This window comes from Leptonychotes weddellii, chromosome 15 (genome assembly GCF_054177405.1).
Source record: "Leptonychotes weddellii isolate Sample4059 chromosome 15, ASM5417740v2, whole genome shotgun sequence".
Classification (NCBI taxonomy): domain Eukaryota; kingdom Metazoa; phylum Chordata; class Mammalia; order Carnivora; family Phocidae; genus Leptonychotes; species Leptonychotes weddellii.
This window is the reverse complement of record NC_138383.1, coordinates 10,939,451-10,953,993: the sequence shown is the minus strand read 5'-3', so window position 1 is coordinate 10,953,993 and position 14,543 is coordinate 10,939,451. Positions and strand designations below refer to the sequence as shown.

The window sequence follows — 14,543 nt, the reverse complement described above, 5'->3', positions numbered from 1 at the left end:
ATCTGTTCTAGCGCATTCTCCTTTCTAGGTAGTTGAGCACTAGAAACTTTATTTAAGTTCCAACGGAAAGCCTGGCACTATCCTGTTCACAGAGATGCCCCTTTAAGACGAAGTGAACATTTATGCAGGAGCTGGGTTGAATTTTACTTCATAAGTGCGAACACCCCCCTTCTCCATTTCTCCTCCCTAAATCGGTGCTTCTCAAGTGGTGGGCTGGCGGTTTTGCCCCCCAGGGGACATTGGGCGGTGCCTGGAGACATTTCTGGTTATCACAGTTGATGTGGGGCTACTGCTGTATTCTAGTGAGTGGGTTGGGGCCAGGGAGGCTGCTCGCCATCCTATGATGCACAGGACGGTCCCCACAACGGAGAATGAGCCACTGCAAATGTCAATAGTGCCCGGGTTGAGCCACCCTGCCCTCAATCAACAGCAACAATGACAATAACAACAGATTGCTGCAAAATTAAAGAGCACAAGCACAATATTTAAAACCACTTTTCAGTATCTAAAGGCCCTGGGGAACTTGGGTGAGCCTACTGACGTACAAGTGATGTGCAGAAACACAGAATATTTCTGTCCTCCTTGAGCAGATTCTTACTAGTCTATCCTGGATTAGCCTAATTTGAGTTACCTTTGGGCTTGAAAGTCATGAGTGCATTTCTTAAGGAACTGCTGTGTATAACAACATCTTCTTGCTAATTAATTCTGGCCTCTCCTCGGTAAGTTTCTCTGTAGGTGGGATTTGTCCATCTTCTCGTGGATGCGAGGACCCCTGCCAAGAAAGGAAAGGCAAAGGAGCCGTCATTGTGATTCTGAGCCACCCAGTTTCAAACTCTTTTGAGTCCAGTGCCAGCCTTGGCAAAAACCCCTGTTCCCCGAACAATGCTGTTTAAAAATCTGAAGGCAGCTGCTTGGGAGAGAAGTCCAAGATGGTAGAGAGGGACAGCAGAGCTCCTGCTGGCTCCCCGTCCGCTGTGTTTTGATCAAAGCCCTGCTTCTCCGTCCCTTCTGTGTGCAGCCAGATGGAAGGCATTGTTGGGCACCTGTTTGCAAAGACGTGGTGTTTATTCACAGGACGGCCCCGTGGGGAGGCTCACCCATGCCTGCAAGTGCTCAGTAGAGACAAGACTGACAACTCCAACACCCCGTCTGGAGGGGCCCATCCTAGTGAGTCAACCATGGGTGAGTGTTGGGTCCCACTGAGGGACCAAACTGTGCCCTTGGGTGGCATTGACAGGATTGGGGCCATGGCAGGGGAGAAGAGCAGAATGAAAGGAAGGGAGTGTGCAGAAGAGAAGAGGGGCCATGCCATGTGGGTGGTTGAGTGGGCTCAGCTGAGGAACAGACAGGCTGGGCCCCAAGATTGGAGTCGCCCCTTGATCAGGCACAGACCAGCCCAATGAGGCCAGACTCAATGCCTTCCGGGGTCTGAATCCCATCGTTGGGAGAAATCTCTTGGATTCTCTGCCTGCCCTCCCCAGGATCCTGACCTATGTTCCTCTCCTTGGCTGGGAGCCTTGACTCACTGTTTGGACCTCAGGCAAGCTCTAGCCTTAGCTCTCAGTGACCGGGACCTCGAGCTGCCTGAGAAAGGGGGACAAGGAATTGATTCTGTCCCCAGGATGGGAGGCTTCTGAGGGTTTTGCCAGCCATCAGCGACCAAGCTAGGCTTCACCCAACCAAGGGTGAGATGCCTATTGTTTTTAAAGTGAAGGTCCATTTCCAAGGTCTGAATGACTTAAATGGCACATTGTATAGAAAGCATGTAGTAACAGTGCCTGACTTATTAGTCACTAAGCAAGTTCTAGCTATTAATAATATTATAGTTACTTCCATTAAAGGGGCAGTAGAAAACAGGGATAAATTATGCTTTAAAATATAATTCTACAGTCTTTTTGAAATTAGTTCACCTTCCTAGTTACATTTGAATTAAGCCAAGATTAAAATCATTTGGTATGCATGGAATCCCACTTCAACTGACTGTCAAAAGTTGTATCCATGAGTGTTTATTTTCATTTGCAATCACTAGTTAGGATGAAAATGGTTATCAAGGCTTTTTAAGCTCCTGCTCTTTAAATTAGCATGGATTTAGGAGTAAAGGATTAGGACAGCATCCTGAAATGTCCATGTTACTATTTAATACAAATAAGCAGGGGCGCTTTTTTGTCTCTACTTGGAGAGACATAATTTTCATACTATTGTTTAGTTCTTTCCCTATGATTTCCTTTAATTCTTTTTTTATTTACTTTTTAAAAATTTTATATATTTATCAGAGAGAGAGAGAGAGAGAGCGCACAAGCAGGGGAGCTGCAGGCAGAGGGAGAAGCAGACTTCCCGCAGAGCAGGGAGCCCCATGTGGGACTCGATCCCAGGACCCTGGGATCAGGACCTGAGCTCAAGGCAGATGCTTAACCGACTAAGCCACCCAGGCGTCCCTAATTCTTTTTTTAAATTGAAGTACAGTTGATACACAATGTTACATTAGTTTCAGATGTGCAACAGAGTGACTCGACAACTATAGTTATGCTGTGTTCACCGCAAGCGAGCTACCATCTGTCACTGAGGCGGCGCTATTACAATAACCAGATCATCAGTTCTTAATATCAGCACCAGCCAGCAAACGCAGCCATTGGTTGTGTTTAGGAGGACCACCCAGGTGGGTTTTTCCCCCAGATTTCCACCTGCTTTGCCACACCTGTCCAACAGCCTCATCCCTGGATAATCAGGTGTCAGGCGAGGAGCCCCCACCTGGACTGGTGGGTGGAGGGAAAACAGAAATCTAAGCAATTTAGTCAAGGCTGATATGAAATGTTTGGGGTTCCTTACCCGCCACTGTACTTCCAACTCTTTTTTTTTTTTTTTTTTTTTTTAAAGATTTATTTATTTATTTGAGAGAGAGAATGAGATAGAGAGAGAGTATGAGAGGGGGGAGGGTCAGAGGGAGAAGCAGACTCCCTGCCAAGCAGGTAGCCCGATGCGGGACTCGATCCCGGGACTCCAGGATCATGACCTGAGCCGAAGGCAGTCGCTTAACCAACTGAGCCACCCAGGCGCCCTGTACTTCCAACTCTTTGTTTGTCTCAATCTCTCACCCCAGATTCCAATAAGAACAGATGTAAAGACCCGAGGCCAGTTAAATTTTCAGAATAGAAGTCTCTTTTGGAACTAGACTAGAGTCATCACCATCCATTTCTCCTTCAGCTGAGACTGATATGGGGAGCTTGAAGGTGTTGTGGAGGGAAAGGCATCAGCCGAACATGTGTTCAGCTGCTATAATATTATTAGCCACACTCCTAATTAATCCCCCTGAATCCCAGGCATTTTTCCTTCTGTCCTTGGCTCAAATGAAGGTGCGTAACAACTCCTTGCCGCCCGAGTTCCTAAATGAGTCCCACACCCTTTGCCAGAGCTGCTATAATTTTATCAAAATGGGACCCATTCCCTTTGATCTCCTCTGGTTCTTAAATCCAGCAGTTGTGTGTTCAAACATCAATAGAAATGGGGTTTCAAGCTTCCTCTTTCATTATCTTTCTCAAAGATAAAAAAAAAAAAGAGCAAAAGGGGAAAAAATATCCTAAGCTTTGTAGATGAGGCAATATTTTTATAGTAATTTCTTTATCTGATTTAATCAGATCAACAAAAGTTGTTGTTTCGAAATATATGTCCACTCTCATCTCTCTATTTTAAAGGTGGCTTTTCTTAAAAATAAATAAAACCAGCATACAACTAACACCACCCTCTGCATCCTTGCCTGCAAAAGCAGGAGGCCCCCTGCATGGTCCATTACTGTAGGTGAGGGGAGGTTTCTGTGTGTTCTCCAGCTTTGGAGGTCTTGAGGTGAGTCTGAGAGCTTTGTGATCAAGGATGAGATTCAAGCCTTCCAATGAACTACCCCATTTTTCAAAAAGGAACTTTGTGTTCTTGGCAGTGTGGGGAGAATAGACTTCTAGATTAGAATAATTAAATATCTGACCCACGACTCCCCAAATGCCTGTGGCTTCTTGGGCTTTGATGTGGGCAGCTTACTGTAGAATGGAAAAGTACAGCTTCTGCTCAAGGCCATCAGCATCTGGGAGTGAGGAAGGCTAACAGTGAAGAACTCCAGGGTCTCTGGCTTGAAAACAAACAGACAGGACCCCAGCCAGAGTATCTGGGCAGTGGGAATGTAAGCACGCACGACTCTTGCAGACATAACTCTTTCCCTTGGCCAATGGCTCATCCCTCTGCCAACCTCCAGAGCCTTATCTTGAACCCCACTGTCTCTCCCTCCATCCACCCTCATTGGCCTTTCCCAGTTCCTCCTTCTTGCTGTCTCCCTCCTGCCAAAAGCCTTTGCCTAGGGCCATTCTCTCTGGCTAGAATGTTTTCATCTCCTTTCTCTTTATATATTTAACCCCAATTCGTTTTTACCTCTCTGCCCAACTGTGTATTACTTAGAGTAGGACAGGCTAAACTGTAGTAACAAACAGCCTTTGGAAACTCAGTGGCCTAACACAACAAAGGTCTGTTTTCTACTACCATTATTATTTTTTTAGAATTTATTTATTTGAGAAAGTGAGAGCACCAATGGAGGGACAGAGGGAAAGGGAGAAGCAGACTCCCCACTGAGCAGGGAGTCTAATGCGGGACTTGATCCCAGGACCCTGGGATCATGACCTGAGCCGAAGGCAGCCGCTTAACCAACTGAGCCACGCGGGCGCCCCTTCCTACTACCTTTAAAGTCTTCTGTGTCTCTCAGCTCTCCCAGGTGACAACTCGAAGCAGCCACTCAGGGATCCAGGATCTCCCCCATCGTCTGCCTCTGCCATCTTGGAGATGGAAAAGTGAGAATATAGAAGATTGCATGTGGGATATTTGGCTTACCTCATTTCTGCCTTTACTCCATTGGCCAAGACCTAGTCACGTGGGCCCACCTGGATGCAAGAAAGGCTGGGAAATGTAATCTTCTTATGACCATGTAGCATTGTTTCTGTAATTGTCATTTCCTCAGTAAGCCTTTGTTACCTCCCCAATGGGATCAGCTCTCCCAAGTTCAAAGCACCTGTTTACTCTCTTTTTTCCCTCGGAGCACTTGCTGCAACTGCAGCATTACATTAGTTTGTGTGATGACTTGGTTAAAGTCGAGCTCCTTGAATGTACTATAAACCCCATGAGGGCAGGGTCCTATCACGGCCTGCCTGAAACACAGCAGTGCTCAATTAATGTTTGTTTGTTCGTTTGCTTTTTGAAGGAGGAAATTAATCAATCTGGCCACTTCTTAGGACAATGCCAGGCAGGCCGAGGACCCTACTACAGATGCAACCTCTGCCCCTGGCAGTTTGGTGTCTACGCTGGAAACCAGATGTCTACACAGCCATCTTTTACTAAGTGGATTCTGTGCTGGGCCTGATACTTGGAGTCACTCCTGAATCCATATCCCAAGAAGGTGTTTCTGATTGGCTGAGCCTAAATCACATGACCATGTCTTTGTTGCATAGAAGGATGGAAAAGTATCTTGGGGAAATGCAGACCGTGAAGGGGGAAATAACCCAAATATAGGGAGTATGCTCAAAGGTAGTGGGTGGCTCCAAAAAAAAGGGCTACTGTCCATATAGGAAATTTCAGTTCCGTATGGAGCCTGGGGTGGGGTTTGGGGTGATGTTAGGAAGGCATGGAGGGGCCAAACGGAGACTCCTAGAGTGACCCTAAGAGCACAAAGGGCATGCCAAAATTGTTTTCGGTCTCTTTTTCAAAGTTTGATGAAAAACAGAGGACTATAGAGCTGAAGGCGGTGAAAATATATTTTAAAAAATCTGAGTCTAAATATAAATCGTTTCGGCCTTTCATGTTGTTTTTCACTATTTTGCTTTGTTTATTTTCTCCTGAACTTATTTTTAAAAATCAGATAGCAGTGAAAACCTTGAGGAGCAGATGGTGGGGGGGAGGGGCTTAGGCTAGCTCCAGCCCACCCCCTCCCTCAGCCCGCCCCCCCAAGGCTTGGGTTTCAGCTGCTTCTGCCTGGACTCAGGCCCTCTGTCTCCATCGGGTGAGATGATGGTCTGAACCAGGCCCCTTGATCATTGGTGGGGTGCTGGGGGGTGGGAACCCAGCAGCATAAAGTTTCCCCTTCATCCTGCCTGGCAGGGCACGCTTTGAGAAATGCCGCGCGTGCTGGCTGTCAGCCCCGAGCATCTTCCAAAGGAGACTCGGCGAGCAGGTGGTGGGGAAATATGTATTGCACTGCACTGACAAAGACTTGGCATCTTCGTCAACCTGCAGAAGACAGAGTATATTGCCAAGCAGACCTAGAGCCGGGGATAAGTGGGGGAGGGGAGAGCCTTAAAATCTGAGTCTTGAGTCTGGCTGTAGGCCAGTATGGAAGTCACCCTTCAGACAAGATCTGTGTGGTGGGGGTTGGGAATGACAGAGAGCATACAGCCCAAATTCCCTTTGATTAGCCTGCAAAACCTGGAAGAGATGCAGAAGAACCTACCATAAGGTCCACATTTTACAACAGCCAGAGGATGGTAAAAAATATTTATTTATTTCTTCCAGTCGGTCTGTTTGGGCCTATCATAATGCTCCCTGGAGAGACACTTGGATGTTACTTCTCTCTCTTTCTCCTGTATCCGTTAGGAAAGGCTGGTTCTTGCTGCAGTAACAAAAACCCTTCAAATCTCAGCAAATCTCTGTGGCTCGCTCGCTGCACGCATCCATGATGGGTTGGCATCATGGGCCCATCTGTGCTGCCCGGTTGATAGAGCGATCACCATCATGAACATTACCAGCCACCGTAGCAGAGGGGAGAGAGCTCTGAAGGATCTCTCAGTGGAATTAAGTGTTCTAGCACAGAAGCAACACCACTTCTTGGGTTAATTGGCCAGAACTACCTACCTGGTCCCACCCAACCACAGGCGGGCTGGAAAATGCAATCTTAGATGCACAAGAACTAGAAATACAGGGTGAGAAGCCCTTAAGACTACTCACTACCCCATCTTCTCCTCCTGCCAGGATCCTCTGCTCTCTTTTGACCCCTCTGGCCTCCTCAAAAGGTCCCATTCCATGAAGAAGGCTCCAGGTCAGGTCCTTTGGGTTCCAGGCACACCTCTTACTTCCAACCTTCAGTATCAGTGGAAGAGGACATCGTTAGATTTTCATAGTGAAGCATCTTCAGCTTTCTTGTGTTATTATTGATGGCCTCTCCTAGCATTCCTTTAGAAGGCTATTTTGCTGAGAAAGTCTGTTCTTTCCTACTGCTCTACTGAAGACTTCCGGGAGTGAGGGGAGAGAGGGAGAAAGAAGTTGATGAGGGAGAAAGAAAATCTCATCTTGATGCATACTTGAAGTTTTCTCTTAGAATTAAAGACATGATGCTTACAGTTCATTATCCTGTTTCTCTGGCCCTGGGTGAGGGATAACATTGCCCTCTGCCACCTACTGTACAATGGGGTTTACACAGGGATGGATTCAAAAAGCGTGCCAGTAGTTCTCAGAGGGTACTCACTAGATCAACATCAGCAGCCCCATCTAGGGACTTGTGAGAGATATGACTTCTTGGTCCCTTCCCAGACTTACTGAATTGAAATCTCTGGGGGTGGTGTCCAACAATGAACACACTAAAGTTTGAGATCCACTGGTATACACCATCACTTTCTATGTGGCCTTGGGCAAGTACCTGAACCTGTCTGATTCAGCCTTCTGATCTGCAAAATCAGAATAGAGACACCCACATGGTGAGGCCCATGGCTCTTGGTACAGAGTATCCAATACAGAGTTCTTTTTTTCCCCCTTCTTTTCCTCCCTGTGGCAAATTGTTCTTTCCCAAAATGGCCACAGCAATATCTCCCATCCCACATGTTCTTTCTTTTTTCTTTTTAAAGATTCATTTATTTATTTGAGAGAGAGAGAGCACGAGCAGAAAGGGCAGAGGGAGAGGAAGAGAGAATCCCAAGAGACTCCCTGCTGAGCACAGAGCCGGCCACGGGGCTCGATCCCAGGACCCTGAGATCATGACTTGAGCAGAAACCGAGTCAGATGCTCAACCAACTGCACCACTCGGGCACCCCTCACATGTTCTTTGTATACTGTGACAATCCTCCCATTGAGTGGTGGGGTCCACGACTCTCCCTTAAACCTGGGAAGACCTTTGTGACTGCCTCAATCAATAGAGTATGGCAGAGACCATTGTCATGTGACTTCTGAAGTCAGAGCACAAGAATGCATGCATTTCTACCTTGCTGTCTTTGGGCTCTTGAAATCCAGCCACCATACTATGAGAAAGCCCAAACTAGCCATGTGGAAAGACCACATAGAGAGGCAATGTGTAGGCCGACAGCCAACTGCGGCCCCAGCTGACAGCTGATATCAACCATCAGCTGTGTGAGCGACAGAACTTCCAGATGATTCCAGCCCCTGGTGGTTGCACCAACCCATCAAGTCTTCTTTTCTGAGGTATCAGACATTGTGGGACAGAGAGATCTATCCTCACGGTGCCCAAACTGCCGCCCGTATAAACTGTCAAGATAATATAGTGGCTGTTTCATGCCAGTATGTTTCGGGGTGGTTTGTTATAAAGTGGTAGAAAACTGATGTGCTCCCCACATGTTGACCTGGGAGTTTAACCACGCTGGCTTAGGGCATCCAAGAGTGGAGGGGCAGAAGCTGGTGAGAGTGAGAAAGAAATGTGCATAAAAGGCAAAGCCCCACCTCCCCCACCCTTGCAGGAACCCCGAGGCAGTAGACTCTGAAGGGTAAACAGTATGGGGTTGAGATGGAAGAGAATGTTCAGCTGCTATTCACCAAGAGATGGTCTCTCCTGGAGTTCCCACCAGGCTGGACCCTAACATTGGCCTGGCTCAGAGCAGGAGTATACGTGGAGGCCCACCTATCACAGGCCTACATGGTGAGACATTCAAAGTAATAAATCAAGCCAACACACTGTGAAGAGTGTCCCATTCTCCCTTTGTGACATACAGAAGTTCCGGATGACGTGGAAGGCCAGGTACAGATTCTTGGTTCTTGCTGGAAGGTACTGATATAGGAGAATCCATCTCCTAGTTCATGACCTGTCTTCCTTCACTCTCCACCCTCAGCTCCATCCCACACAGTCTCAGGATCCTTATTTGTAAAATGAGGCTCTGGGTGCTATCACCTTCTCAGCGTGCAATGAGAAATAAAAGCAATGAGCATGCGCTAGCAAGCAGTAATTGCTCAATAAGTAAGAAGAATAATAACAGTATTTTGATGTTAAATATTTCAAGTGTTATCATTTGGAAGAAGACTTTGATCTATTTTGTAGAGCTCTAGGGTATATAATTAAGACCAGTGGTTGGAAGTTACAAGAAAGCAGATTTGGTTCAACCTAGAAAGATCTGTTGACAATACTCTGAAAATGGGTTGAAGTCCTTTGGGAAGTAGAAAGGTATCAGATGGGAACTGGATGAGGTGGCCTTAAAAGTTTACCTCTAATTCTGACTCTGTGTGAAATCATCTTTTGACTTTGGATGTGTGCTTGAGTTTTATCTTTGGGATTGATGCCTCACCTCGATCTGTATTTTAGAGGGTTAACCTTTGGGTTAACCGTGTGCCCACAATTTACACATCACATAGTACATTTAAGTAGAAGCCTGGTAAAGCTCTTTGAAAGAATCAACTTAGCATCCTGTGCAATTATAATAGTTAGGACTACTGTAATTCAAGTAACTAAAGCCCAACGAGCTTAGCAAAAAGAGAGACTTTCCTGGAAGAATACTAAGGAATAATATGAAATCCAAAGGCCAGTTGAATTGCAAGTAGCACGAGGGGCAGGAAAACAGGTGGGGCTCAGGGCCACCAGGGACCAGGAACTGAGACATCATGGAGATATCTTTTCCCTTCAGCTTTCTGTCTTGCCTCCAGCAGTCCCCCTTTCCTCTCATGGGCTTTGTCCATAAGGTGGACCACATGGAGCTCACCCCATTGCACAGGCTCAGCTACCAGAAAGCCTGGCTCTCTTTTGGCGGTCTGTCTCCCATTTCTTAGGAACGTATTGTGATTGGCCCAGCCCAGCCCAGGGCACCTGCTTTTGACCAATCACATGTGACATAAAATGGCTGCTCTTGCGATAGTGTGTGGGGGAAGGGATGGGGATGGAAGGGACAGGCTGGGGAAGCCAGACTGGACAGATGCGTGTGCTGTCCAGGCCACAGATGTTAGACCCCTCTGCTTGGCCTTTGGCTCTGTTGGCTGGGTCTGGGGGAATGTGTTCTTGAACTTGGGTGGACTCTCACCCCCTCTTAGCTGGGGAACTCTTTGTTAGGAGTGACACGTTCTCCTAAATATGCTTCCTGAGATGAAAGATGCTTCTGGAACATCCTTGAATGACCACTCTGACATGCCTATCTTCTGACCAGAGTCCAGTGGGTTTCAGGCAGACCCAGTGGACTGAACTGTCCCATCATACCACTTAGTGCCCAAAATACTGCTGTAATCCAGACTTGTAGGCTGAAGGGGTGGTGGCTGAGGTTTCTGGAGGGGGTCAGATGGCAAGAAGTGATCTGAGGTGCTGCTGGCTATCATGAGGCAGGGTCAGGTCTAACATAGCAGGACTTCATTCTAACGGAAAAGTTTAAATCCCAATCCTGCACTTCGAAGACTCAAAATTCTCTGGAGAGTCTTTGGAAGGAAGTCTTGGGTGAGGTCAGGCCTCAGTGGAGCTTGCCAGGATATGGGATTGTGTTCACACCCTTGTATTTTGGACTGTGTCTGGGATATTCTTTACACACACACTATAAGTATATAAATATATATCTATGCATGTATATATGCACATACAGATACTATAAACACACATGCATATACATACAGAAATATACACACATATACACAACATATATGTATGCATATAGATATGTATTTCTTTTTTTTAAATCATGATGATCTTGTTTTAAATCATGGTGCTCTCTTCACACTTCCTTTGCCCTCCCCTGCAGGTTGGCAATCCTTGTATCTCAACAGCATGCTGCTTTCTTAATGGTGGATCACAGCAAACCTGGGACCCAAACAAGAGACGTGGGTGGGGTGAGCCGTAGGAGTGGGGTGTTATTCTGCTGTTTGCAAGCCAGGGCTTGTGTTCACAGCGGGGCATATCCCAGCATCTAAGAGTGAATCTGGGCTTGTTCTTTCTCTTGGGGAAAGTGGGGGAGCTGTATTCTTCTGCCTGGCAGCCTCAGCGACTGTCTCCCTTGGGATGGCTGGACCTGTGGCTGGAGGGGAATGAAGAGCCAGCCCCCTGACTTACTCATCCCCTAGGGAAGGTTGAAGGAACAAAGGAAGGGGAGGAGCAAGAATTTGGAGGGACTAGAAGAGAAACAGGTCAGCAATCTCTTGTTTACTTTCTCTCCTTGCCCCTTATCCTTAACGTTTCCAAGTCAGGAGCATCTTCCCCACAAAGCAACCCCCCCACCTCCCCCACCCCCCACCCCCACCCCACCCCGCTGCCGGGGTAGCGACTCCTCCTGGTGCTCACCTATATTCCTGTGTTTATCCCAGCAGGGGGCTCTCCTGGGTTTCACCGCACTGGAAATTTATATCAACTTGGGGAGATCTTTAAGAAAAAGAATCTAAATTATGAATGTAGAATGAGGTATAAACCCGAGTATTTATTTAGAAGGATTAAATAAATTATGGAAATGACAAACTTTTCAAAGCAGACAAATACTACAAATGTTTACATTAATTAACTCCCTGACCCATCTTTATGTTTTTTTTCCTATATTTTTTGACTGTATATTCGTTGACTGCCTCTTCATAGGACAATGATTCTATAATGTTATTTCCTATAGAAAAATTAGAAAGGTAATGAAATCTTTCCCTTTAGCAGGTTGCTTGAGATGTGTTTATTATTTAATGTTAGAACACATCGAGTATGCAACTTCACATACTTGGTCTTTGTGCTCCTGCTTGCTATAGGTTTGTGCCCTACAGACTCAGGACTTTGATCCATCCTATTTCATACAATTTCCATCAAAAAATGAAACAGATGATAGCTATGCTGGAATTAAAATTTTTTTTAAATGCTTAACACTAAAAAAATTAACAAGTAAATAAATAAAACAAATAAATGTGTGTTTATGATTGTGTAGATTACATCACTGGGTTAGTCCCATCAGGAGGTAGAGGACTTTGGTCTTGACCAGACATCAATGAGAATCAGAGACTCTGCTTCAATTGTTCACGTCTGATGATTGGAAGGATGTCCCACAGACTGGCTTCTGGCCCCACACATTTCAAACCTTATTTGTCCTCCACTGCCCACAGTTTCTGGTGCTCATCACGCTGGGTGGATGGGCACAGTGGATGGTAGGCTTCTTCCTGGAGACCACCGCTTCACTACAATTGTTAGCGTTGACTTCCTTATATGTGGAGGTGATTGTGAACGACACAAATACATCTCACGGAACTCAAACTCAATGCATCAAGTTCTCGGCTGGATCCGCAGAATGCCAAGGCCACCCCAACGCTAGTGAACATGGGGCAGAGTGAAATGGAGGGCCAATCAGAGTGGAAAGAAGCAGTGGCCTTACAATGGCCTTACTATTCATCTTCCTTGGTGAATTTGACAAAATGTTTGACCACGTGAACACAGAACTAGGGCTCCTCCCAGGGATGTGATGGGCCCAGAAGCCCAAATCCACAATAAAACTGCCTCTCTGACCACAACTGAAAGTTCTAGTTGTCTGGCACTTTCATCAGGGTGGGGCCTGCTTCTTGTCCATGCACAGGTCCACCGATGGTGTGTTAGTAAATCAGGCTCTCAAAAAAACAAACAAAAAAAGCATATACAATAATAAATTGCACTAACCTAAAGAATGTGTCTCACGCGATTAACAGATAAAGTATAAAATCTTTGTATTATATATTCCATACAGCCGACTGATGCTCCCAGAATGCTTTCACTGATCTTCGTCATGCTCTTATGTCTGCAGCCAACCTATTACGATCTCAAGGGAAGCGAGTGTAGTCCTGACACGAAAGTTGACTGATCTTTTCATTTCTTGATGTAGCAAGTAAGATGAGAGCAAAGCGATGAAGACCTATGTAGGAATTTCCTCATTAGTCAGAGACGTGAGTGACTCCTTTGCGGAATTGGATAATGGTCTTTGAATGCCGGGAGAGCATTTCCTCAACGTTTTTTGTGTTCACACGGGAAAGGTGACAGGTATTAACTGTAACCTGCATTATGAACATCTTCCCTCTCTCTTCTTGAAGTGCGGGTCGTCAACAAGAGAACAACACATCAAGCTTTGGTCTGTAGCACTTGTCCATTTCTGTGGTGTAACTACCCCGACCAGGGCTGATTTCGAGTGGCCCACGTGAACCTCCCTGACTGAGCAATTGGGAGGTGCCACCCAATAGCACACCGCCATATACTATTTCCACCTTACAGATGCCACAGATGTAAATAACCTGACAGGCACGGATAACAGGGACACGTAGTAAAATAGTTCGTGTGATGTTTTGAGTTTTTATTGCTTTTGTTTTCAATACGATTTATTTAATTATGCCTAAATATGATTGAATTTTAAATAATGGCTTTGTTCCGCAACTGATTTACAGAATTCCCTAAAGCTTAACAATGGGCCCTTGTGAGCCGGTCCTCGCCAGCTCCAGCTGGGGTGTCCCAAGTGCTGAGCACAAGGCCGGGCATGGAGAAGGTTCTAGACACAGGTGTGTCTCATGGACGAGTGCTTTTCAGCATGACTTGTCTCTGACTCTCTGAGGGCCTGGGCCAGTCGCTTACCCTCTTTTGTCTCCATCTCAGCCAAGAGGCTATTAATGCTTACTTCATAGAGGTGCTGGGAGTTAATTAAGGTTCACTAAGTGCTTTGAAATCCACGGATGAAAGGCCCAGTGGGGGAGAACTTTATTATTATTCCATGTATCATCTTAATAAGTGTAAGGTGATGATAGCCACCTGGCCCTTTTCATCTTCAAAGTGTTCTCCAGACATTAGCCAATTAAACGTCACCATTCCCTGCCCAGTCAGTGGGTGTCCTCTAGAGAGCGAACCAGATGGTGAGTGGGCAACTCTTTCACCCTTGGCCCCCAGGGAGTGGGGGGTCAGAGGCAGGATCTTGGCTCTTCCAGCCTCAGCCTTCCGCTGGGGCTCGACTTCCTCCCCCTCAGCCCCTGTGCTCTCTACTGCTGGGTGGTGGGGACGCGGGCACAGGCCCTGGGGTTCAGCCACCATTTTGCTTCTTCCATGATGTGTGTGATGCTACCCATCCAATGTCATCCGTTCTTTTTTTTTTTTTATTCTTATGTTAATCCCCATACATTACATCATTAGTTCTAGATGAAGTGTTCCACGATTCATTGTTTATGCATAACACCCAGTGCTCCATGCAGAACGTGCCCTCCTCAATACCCACCACCAGGCCAACCCATCCTCCCACCCCCCTCCCCTCTAGAACCCTCAGTTTGTTTTTCAGAGTCCATCGTCTCTCATGGTTCGTCCACCCCTCCGATTTCCCCCGCTTCATTCTTCCCCTCCCGCTACCTTCTTCTTCTTCTTCTTTTTTTTT

General features: G+C 46.4%; 1 long non-coding RNA gene across 1 annotated transcript; it reads left to right on the top strand.

The window, feature by feature from the left end:
* Positions 1–886: 886 nt before the first annotated feature.
* LOC115938206 (uncharacterized) lies at positions 887–5,144 on the top strand. The gene is made up of 3 exons (XR_004073380.2): positions 887–1,182; positions 2,486–2,656; positions 4,739–5,144. It is a non-coding gene; the product is annotated as an uncharacterized LOC115938206 (long non-coding RNA).
* The last annotated feature ends 9,399 nt before the right edge of the window (positions 5,145–14,543 follow it).